General features: G+C 40.3%; 1 pseudogene; it reads right to left on the bottom strand.

The window, feature by feature from the left end:
• Nucleotides 1-4,409: 4,409 nt before the first annotated feature.
• The window catches only part of LOC100345072 (PDZ and LIM domain protein 5 pseudogene), a 77,964-nt pseudogene continuing 71,892 nt past the window's right edge, over nt 4,410-10,481 (bottom strand).

Below are 10,481 nucleotides of genomic sequence, written 5' to 3'. Positions count from 1 at the left end.
AAGACTTATTCTATGCATCTGCTCTCCCACAATATGGCGCTGGGAGAGGAGTAAACAGCTTCTACACAGCTGCCTTTCACCAACTTGACAAGCTGCAGGAGCTGCTCCTGATTGGAGGAGAGCAGCGTACTCGGCGTGTGGGTAGCAGAGTTGGGATTGGTGGAAGAGGACTATAAAGGAGGAGAGAGACGGCATGCACCAGGAACATCTATCTGAAGGAACACCTGAGCAGCCCCCGAGAGAGCCGGCCAGCGGTGTGCCGCTCCCCCACGGAAGCGGGGAAAGTGGCAGGGGGAACCGCCCTTCCACGGAGGTGGAAGGGTCGGTAGCCAACCCGGGAAGAACCAGCAGCAAACCCGGGGAGGGCCGAGCAGACAAAAGAACAGCGCAGGGTCCTGTGTCGTTCCTCCACGAAGAGGGGGAGCGACAACACAACACCTGTACATTGTCTTAGTTTGTATTGTATGGGCTTTGTTAAATTTATGTTAATATATTTGCAGAAGATTCATCTTATTTCTGTGAAAGGGGCATCAAATTTCAGGAATTACAGATCCACCTCTTGTCTCACCTTGTATGATTACTTTGCTAAGTTTTCATGGCAATTGTAAACTCTCATGGCACTAAGGGAGTGGTTTTTACTATGATAATGCATTACAATGAGGGTATAATGACACTGAAGAAAGGGCACCAGTTAAACTGAATGCCATGTTAGATCCAACTTGGTTGTACCAATCTCTGATCTGCCCCTGTTATCTTCTAATCTTTGTAAGACCTTGGTTTTGCTGTCTGGTTTCTGGTGGGTAGGAGCTGGGGCTAGCCATGTACTGTCTTTGTTATCTGCTTAAAATTTAAAATAAAATTCAAAATTAAAATGAATGGAATATATCATGCTTTTTTACTATTAATAAATTATTATTTACTAGTTGATTAAATGTTTGTTGATTATATGGTGGAAAAGCAAAATATGGTTAATGTTCATAACTATATATGAGACACAAGTAAATGAAGACAACTTTGTAGTGACAATAATAGAAGGGAAAAATTCCATCAGTGTTTACCAGTGGTTGGAAGCTCATTAGAAAGATGCCTCAAAGAAGAGACCAAAATAATTCAATGGAGAACTCTACACTATTTTGAATGGGAAATAATGTGTTTGATTTTAAAGTGATGTGTTTATGTTAACATTATGACTCTGAGCCAGAATTTTTTAAATTTCTATTCATATAAAGGGAACAGATTTCATATATTTCTTAATACAATTCTAAGAATATAACTGTACTTTCCTCCCTCCCTCAACCTGCCCTCCTTCCTTTTTTTCCCTTTAAGTTTTGAAATAATTTCAATTTACTTTATAATCATAAGCTTAAGGCACCACTAACCATAATGCTTAACAAGTAAAAAGTAGAAAGACTATTTTCCCATAGGAGTATATAAACAGTAATTAAATTATGTAAGTTTAATTTTTATACATTGTATTTTTTTGTATTTTCCTTGAAAACCTGTGATATTTGTCTTTTTGGGACTGGCTTATTTCAGTAAGTATAATGGTGTCCAGTTGCACCCTTTTTGTTGCAAAAGACAGGATTTTTCTGAGCAGATGTTTTATCTATGAGAAAGATAACATTCTCTCTATAACCCCAACTTTCAAACTAGCAAATAAATATTTAAAAATAGATAACGTGGACACAGTCATTTAGTTCACAGTGAGAAATATTTGGTGTTTGCACATAATACGTAAGACACATGTGTTTAATGGTAGGGGGAGTGTATCTCAGAACAATAAACATCTTCCAAGTGGGAAGAAGAGGTGAGAGTGATCCCTGAACTGACCAATAAAGCTAAAAATCTGTTGAGTGGCCAAATTTATTTGAAGTTTTCAGTGTCTTTGTTGTGCATCTCTATGACTCAGAACAGCATACATACTTTGTTTTTCCCTATCGGGACAACTATCCATGGTTCTTTCCTATTTCCACCTGTGAGTTTGCGAGCAGAGGCGCTGTTGGCCTTTTTCAGAAGTATCTCTTCAAGGATGGTTTTATGACAAATAGACTTGAAAGACAAAGACAGTGTCTCCTCCAGGAATAGAAAGCAGGTTTGCTTGTCAGTATGATAGAATGTAAGCATCTAGAGAAGAGTTGGGGAAGGTTTGTCTGCAGCCCCTTAGATACCATAGGGTTTTTCTAAGATTAATGTTCTTCTGCTGCTATACAAATGCATTGTTATGCACAGATTCTACCTAGGATCCCACCTGGACAAGGTGGGGGCCAAAGCAGAAAATCCATGACCGTGGAGCTCATGCTACTTACTGTACCAAGCCCTTTTTTTTCTGACCCAGGAGTCTTTGTGCCAGTATCCCTGACTGGTGTGAAAAGTTAATTGCTTACAGGTAAAGAAAAATCTCAGAGCTTTCAAAGTTAAAGACAGTTTTTAGAGGCAAGAATGGATGAAAAGAAAGGACGTGGGCATTCACAGTCTGAGTTAGAAAACAGAACATTGTCCAGGATCTGGTCGTAAACACTCATACCCAAGTAGTAGGTGTAGCATGAAGGGCAAGCCTCCTACTGCTCCATTTGTTACTGTGTATTTAGAGGCTGAACAGGGAGAGGTAGTATTATAGCAGACCAACTGAAGTTACAGGCCCCCAATGAGTAGATGTTACTAAGAGAGTGGAACAGCAGGGCCTGCAACCCTGGTAACAGGGAACAGAACATGGCTGTAGATCCCGAGTCAAGTGGCCTCCAAAGCTAAAAGAAAAAATGATGTGTTCCATGAGGATCTGGAACTTTGGGTGGATTAAACATAACAAGTTTGATAGGGCCGGCACTGTGACGTAGTGGGTAAAGCCACTGCCTGCAGTACCGGCATCCTGTATGGAAGCAGGTTCAAGTCCCGGCTGCTCCACTTCTGATCTGGCTCTCTGCCGTAGTCTGGGAAAATAATAGAAGATGGCCCAGTGCTTGGGCCTCTGCACCTGCATGGGAGACCCAGAAGAAGTTCCTGGCTCCTGGCTTCAGATAGGCACAGCTCTAGCCGCCGCAGCCATTTGGGGAATGAACCAGCAGATGGAAGACTTTGCTCTCTCTCTTCCTGTCTCTCTCTCTCTCTCTGCCTCTCCTTCTCTCTCTCTGTAACTCGGACTTTCAAATAAATCAATAAAATCTAAAAAAAAAAAAAAGTGAAGAACTTTGCGTTAATTGCAGCTGCCAGAATGCTGGAAATTGAAAACGAATGTCTCCTGTTAACATTCCTGATCATCCTGTTAAGTAGCGCAAAATCCAAGATTTTTCAGAATCCTGATATGTATTAACTCTAATAACATTTATAAGGGCAAGTATTTGGCATAGTGGTTGGGACATGACTTGGGATGCCTACATTCCATATCCAAGTACCTGGGTTTGAGTCCTGGCACTAGTTCCTTACTCCTGTTTCCACCCAATGCATACCATGGGAGACAGCAGGTAATGGTTCAAGTAGTTGCATCCTTGCAACTCATGTTGGAAACCTACATTGAGTTCTTGGCTCCTAAATTCATGTTAGCCCAACCCTGGATGCTGTGGGCATTTGGGAAGTCAATCAGCAGATATGTGCTAGCTCTCTCCCATGCTCTCTTTCCCCTAAAATATATAAAGAAAATGAAAATTAAAAAACAACTTTTAAATAATTTGAAGCCATTAAAATATTGTATCTAACCTTCTATTGAAAAAGATGTCTATAGGGTTGTTCTCCAAAATTTTAATCATGATAATATCTAATTGAAGGAATATGAGGATGTCCTTTGTTTTGTTTCTTTGTGCTAGTTAAGTTAGTGTGCAGCTTTTAAAATAACCATGTGTCTTCTCCCTCCAACAGGTATGAAACCACAATATAAAAAAAGATTAACATTTAAATACCCAAATGTTAATCAGCAACTATTTAGGCAATAGAGAGAGATGTTGAAGTGATTTTCAGTGAGGCAGAACATTAGCATGGAGCACGCGTCTTTCTGCCTGGGTTGCGGCTGAAATGCTGTTCCGTGGTTCATCTCTCTGAGCTTCCATTTTGAGTGCCCCTGCACTCCCTTCTCCTTGGAGGGCCTGCCTCCCTGCGTTGTGAGCATTAACAGCCTTGTTCTTGGCATTGCAGAGAAATGAATTGTGCATTCTCCACGACTTCATGCCTTCCAGTGGAGCAGCACTTCCCTAGGGGGTAAATGCTGAGATTTTTTAACAGTTTTGCATGTCAAAGATTGGTAACTGTATATATCTGGAGTGTTTTGAAAGCCTGTGGCTTCCTTTCCCCCAGCACTGCAGCAAAAAAGTGTGAGCTGAGCAGACATTAAACAGACACACGATTTTATGTTGGCTTGATCTATGCAAAGAATTTGGCTGAAAAAACGTGGACTTTGACAATAAGTTGCTGGCAGTGGCATCTTTTTTTTTAAGTTAAAGATAACTTTATTACAACACTTTTTCAAACTCCAAAATGCATTTATTACTCAATTTAGATCTCATTTATAATACATTATATTACAAGGCAGAAAGCATTTCTGATCAGATATTTAGCTTCCATGTATTGCCCAAAACAGCTTCCTAGGAATAGCAGCAATGCACAACAGTTTACATCACCAAGAAAAATACTTCTTTGATGTCTCACAATCATTCATGTTGCAATTTACTTTATGTTCTTTTCCTCCGAGTTAAAAACAAAGCAAACTCATCTTTTCTATATTTTACTAGTTAATGTCTGGAAATTTTCTAAATACAGCTATCAGCTTAGAAATTTGTTGGTAGAAAACAGCATTTCTGAATCTAACCAAATCAAAAAAAAATATTCTATATCCCCCACCGCAAAGAAGGGCAGAATTCTCTTCTTGCCTTCTTTCGGAGCCAAATCAGGGCCTTTTCTTCTTCATACAGCAGTCCTGAATAGTATCTACTTAAAGAGACAGCTAAATCTACAAGGAGCTATTCTCTAATAAAGTCTTCCATGTGTAATCTTGCCTCCTCCTATCGGCTTACTCAAAATAATTTACAATCAACTTTGAGCATTACATAATAACAAAATTAAAAGTAATTTGGTGAAATGTAAGAACATAAAGGAAGTAGTTTCCAATTTATGCAAGGACAGTATTTGCTCATCCCCTTCTGATTCAAACAACCAACCAACCAAATTCAACATACAATAATAACTCCTTTTCCAGGGTTACTACCCAATAACAATGGAAACAGATGTAAATCCACTGAATATAGTCCCTTAATTTTTTCTTTAGTTTTACATTTGTGAGCTCCTGACTAGCACAAAACATGTTCATCTTTCTCATTTTCACAACAGTAGTAAGTGGTTAGAAAAGTATAGAAAAGGCTCTATTTTTCATAAAGCAAATTTAATACAGATTTTACTATGAAGTTGAAAAAAGAGAGAAAGTGAGTGAAAACGTATGTGCTGGCTGTCTGGGGAACAAGACTCATAAATCACTGCACGTTAAGAGCGTGTGCTGAAACTTCATGGTGCCAGTCACGCAATTTTGTGTATTTGGGACTAAAGACGTGAAGGGGTATCTTTTCCTTTGCCTTCTTTGTATTATCAGCTTCAGATTCTTTCAGGTGTTCAGTCCCAGTGATCTGGGCGAGGATGTGGAAGGAGCGGGACTGAGTTGTTCCCGTTCTTGGATGCCAGTCTTCAGTATCCTCAATCAGTCTCTTCTTGCTGGCAGCACTGTGAGTGGGTATGTGATAAAACTCTGTATTGCACTCCACAATGTGTTTTCTTGGTGGACCATTTTGCTGTTTACTGTCACCTTGGGATCCTCTTCTCTGTCCCTCTGCTAGCTCCTGAGCAGTCTCGGAACACACGCTGGTGACTGTGGGCTGCCGTGGGACATTTACTGCAGTTTTACCAGTGCTCAGTGCCGAGGAACACTGATCAGCACTAAGATTGGCATTAACATGCAGTCCAGGTGCAGCGAATGGGGGAGGAGTGACAGCAGCCACAGGCGGAGGGCAAGCATGTGATGAAGTGGCTGCATGGGCTGGGGTGAAGGCAGACGATGGTGATGGGATGGATGTGACTTTTGGTGAAGACACAGAACCAAAGGGTTGTGGTGCCTTATGGTAGGCCATGTTGGCTGTGGAAGTGACTTTGGACACATCAGATGTAATAGGCTCAGGTTTAACTACTTCTTTAGGTTCTCCCTTGTGAACAGGAACTGGCTCAGGCTTGACTGTGGCAGATGCTCTCTGCAGAGTCATATTCAAAGAGCCTGTACAACCCTTAATCTTGTTCTGGGCTTCAAGATGAGTCATTCCATGTGCACTTATTCCGTGGATGCTGAGAACCACATCACCTATTCTCACATTGGCCTGGCAGTCGGAAACCCCAAGGAGCTGGGCCAACCAAGGACACGCTGTAGTTGCTCACGGTTCTAATGGCTGAAGAGCCAATGCCAGAAAATGTAAGAAACTCGGGTCCATCCTACGCAGCGCTGCTTCTGCCCCAGACGAGTGCTGACAAGTGACTGCGGCAGTGCCATCTTAATTCTGGCAAGAGTGAAAATGAAGATGATGTTCATTGTATACCCCATGCCAGGGCACCAAGAGCATCTAATGAATCCTAAAATAATCATTTTCTCCAGCTGAATGTGAGAGTTTATTGTAACACCATGACCCAGTCACCATTCAGGATAGACAGCACATCACATCAACAGGGAATGGAGAAAGAGGTGGGAGTTTTTAAATTTAGGGCCCTGTCAGTAATGCCAGAAGAGACTGAGATATAACCAGGAGTCAGTTGTGGTGGTTAATTTTGTGTGTCACTGTTACTAAGCTAATGAATGCCGATATAGCTTGCAAAGTGTTAATTCTGGGTGTCTTCAGTGTGTCTCTAGGAAAGATTAATATTTGAATCAGTAGACTGAGTAAAGAAATCTGCCCTCACCAATCTAAGTAGGCATTTCTCAGTCCACTGAAGACCTGAATAGAACAAAAAAGCAATCAAAGGGGCATTCCCCCCCCTCCCCCCAATTCTGAGACATTCGCTTTCCATGACCTCAGACAATGGGGCTTTTGATTTTCCGGTCTTTGAACTCTGGCACTTACATGAGGACTCCAGACTCATAATGAAACCCAACTTTGGCTTTCCTGATTCTCCAGCTTGTGGATGAGATACCCTGTCTGTCCATTATCATGATCATGTGAACTAGTCTCTGTCTCTCTCTGTCTCTCTGTCTCTGTCTCTCTCTCTCTTCTGTTATTAGTTCTGTTTCTCTGGAGAACATTGTCTGATTCACAAAGCCACAAGGCAGATCTGCAGGTTATGTGATTGGAATATGAACCATACTCCCATGTCTGGGCAATTCTCTGTAGGAAAGTTGAGTGGGATAATTTCAGAAGTAACACTTTGCAAGTGCATTGAAGCAAAGCATTGAGCAATGTGATCCAGTTGGGAATTTCTGATTATCACTTGAATTGCAAAAAGCTAGCTAGAAAGAATAGGCAAGCACTTTAAAAGAGAAGATTGAAATGCAAGAAGTAGCATGACTCACAACAAGAACGAATACCCAAACACTTATTTTGAAATCAGGAGCACAAGAATGTTGTGGAGTGACCCCAAGAATGATCCCTAGGGTGGGTGGTTGGGGGTGGGGAATGGATATTTGATGCAGTGGTTGTTTCCTCTTTGAATACTTTCATCCCATATTGAATTACCTGGTTTTGAGTCCTGGCTCTGCTTCTATTTCCAGCCTCCCGATAACTCACACCCTAGCAAGCAGTGGTGATGGCTCAAGTATATAGGCCCCTGCCACCCACATAGGGGATTCAGATTGGATTCTGGGCTCCTGGGTTCAGCTGAGCCTAGCCCTGGCTGCTGTGGGCATTTTGGGACTGAACCAACAGATGGAAGATCTCTCTATCTTGTCTCTGCCTCTCTCTCTTTATCTCTCTCATTCTCTCTGTATGTCTATCTGCATTCCAAATGTGTAAAAATAAGTAAGTTAAAAATTAAAAAGAAAGCATGACATCTGGGAAGATTTTTTTAAAAGAGAAAGTTAGAGGAAAGATTAATTCATGTAGGGTAGCTTAAATCATACAGCAATATGCTAAGAACACATCCAGCCTAATCCCCTGAGTACTTGGAGAAATTGCAGAATCATGGAAGATAAAAGTGGACTTTCCATCCTACTTTATAATTATAAGCAAGTGCAAGTCTCACTCACTTGTATCTACCTGGTGCATGATTGGGGTGAAAGCTCATGGTGGCAGATTTAGCAGTATCTATCCACCTACCACTAAGAAATGAGGTGTCAATGAATCAGAAAATCATGACAATCAGATAAATTAGTACTGAGTCAATCAACAACTATAGGCTTTTCCTAATAGAGAAGAAATGATATGGCAGCCACCACAGGTGTCAGAGTTCTAAATGCCTCATACATTGTCTCACATGAGACTTGGCTTCTGCAGATTTTTGCTGCCTATTCTTGATGTTTTTGTCAAGATAGGTGCCTGTTGGCACAACCAGGTGAGTATCCAAGCTGAAATACACAAACTAATTAAACTACATGTGGTTTCCACTGGTTCAGAAAACCCTTCTTTTCAATGTGAAGCATAGTAGTATCAAGTGACACAGTCTGAAACAAGGCAAGGGCTACACCAACATCATGAGAGAAACCAGTACCAGTCTTGGCCTTTTCACTCAAATACACACAAACAAGTTTTAACTACTAGTAGAGGATTTCTTGCTAAAACTTGCTCTCGTCAGGTTCTTCACATTCCCCCATGACAAACATGTTCACCTTCCTCAATTTTAATTGTTGTAGTAAATACACATTGAGGAAAAGGTGGTAGACTTAAAGAATTTACATCTAAGGGTAAATTTCAGACTTTTTCACTTAACCAAAGAAGACATTTTCCATTCTGTACCTTATGGAGGGAGGGAGATGGGGTTGGAGAAAGAAATGCAAGAATCTGATGGCAGCAATTGCCTACAGTCTATTGCTTCCAGCTATCTTAGTTATCTTCTAGGCTTTTGCCAGGAAATTTGTACTTGTGATTAGTTACCTGCATATTTTGGGACTTTGTATGAAGTTTTACTATGAAGACATGCCTGGGTTCAAAAAGATGTTAATATCTCATCAACTTGGATGCCATGAAATCCTTCTTTTTAGTAGAGTATAATTTTTCATCACTTGACATTTAGTTCTGTGTAAAAGATTAGCCACTATACCTCTTTCTTGTATCATTGCTCCAATGACATGCAACTACTGAGAGGCTGTAATGGAGTATGTTCCTTTAGGCACTGTGCTTAGGCAAATTTCTCAATCTTGCATTGGTGGCATGGCTCTGCTCTCTTACAGAACTTTTTGAAAGGGATAAAGTGTAGGGGGATGACTAAAAATGTAATGAGATAAAAGGGTCAGGAACATTATTAAAGAAACCCTTATTAGATTTGCAGCTAATGTTTGCTTTTTCATTACCTATTAATTAACTGTCCAGGGGTGTTCACCTTGGCTTTCCAAAATTAATCTTTCTACATCTATTTATATGAAATAGTTACTGAAAAGCTTTTGCATTTCTGGAAAAGACCCTGAGGACTCTAATTTGTGTTGGCATTTGCTCTGCACTTCCACATGCAGTAACTAGAAGTGGGAAGCAATCATAAATGATTTACTGTAAATTGTTTTGGGAAGAGAAAGATCACTATTTATCATCCTGTTTTCATTTGTTTTAGATATGTAATACAAAGGCGAGTGAATTCCCCCTGTAGATTAATGAAGGTGGCAACTGATATTACAATTTCCCAATTGAAACACTTTTTACACAGTGGTAGCTTGGAGAGGCAGGTCTGAACCTCATTAAACTTACTGTGTGTTACACACAGACAACTTAATTCAATTCTGGTAAAAACAGGCAAATAGCCCGTCAATGTAAATTAAATCCACAGGCAAACAAGTGTCACTATGGTACTACATTACATTAGCATTTATCTCATAAATGGAATAGTGAGTTAAACTGTTAATTTCCATAGCAATATTACAAAAACAAATCCCAAGCTACAGGAATTAAAAATGGAAGAGTGTTTTTCTCCACATGAATTACAGTATCTTCTGACTTGCCTCCTTCTGAGGTTTACATTTAGTTTACTCTCTCTCTCTGTTTTAAAACCAAATTTCTTATAATGCACATTTTATCTCCCTGAAATTTCCAAATTTCTCTTTGGACTCCTACCCAAACAGGCAACTTTTGTTGAACCATTCTCCTCACCATGACCATTGATGTGCAAAATATGCCACTGACTGCCCTCAAGCAGGTTTTTCCTAATATACCTTTGCATGAATTTTTTGAAGAGCCATCACACGCATGGGTTTCAAATTTGGAGGGCATGACAATAAACTTGGCTTTTAAAAGCATGCCTTGAATATGATCCTCATTTCTCTCTCTCTTTCTGTCATTCTGTCTGTTAAATAAATCAATAAATCTTTAACAAAATTTGAAAGGCAGAATGAG

The sequence above is a fragment of the Oryctolagus cuniculus genome, chromosome 3, assembly GCF_964237555.1.
Source record: "Oryctolagus cuniculus chromosome 3, mOryCun1.1, whole genome shotgun sequence".
NCBI lineage: Eukaryota > Metazoa > Chordata > Mammalia > Lagomorpha > Leporidae > Oryctolagus > Oryctolagus cuniculus.
This window is presented reverse-complemented; position numbering and strand designations above follow the sequence as displayed.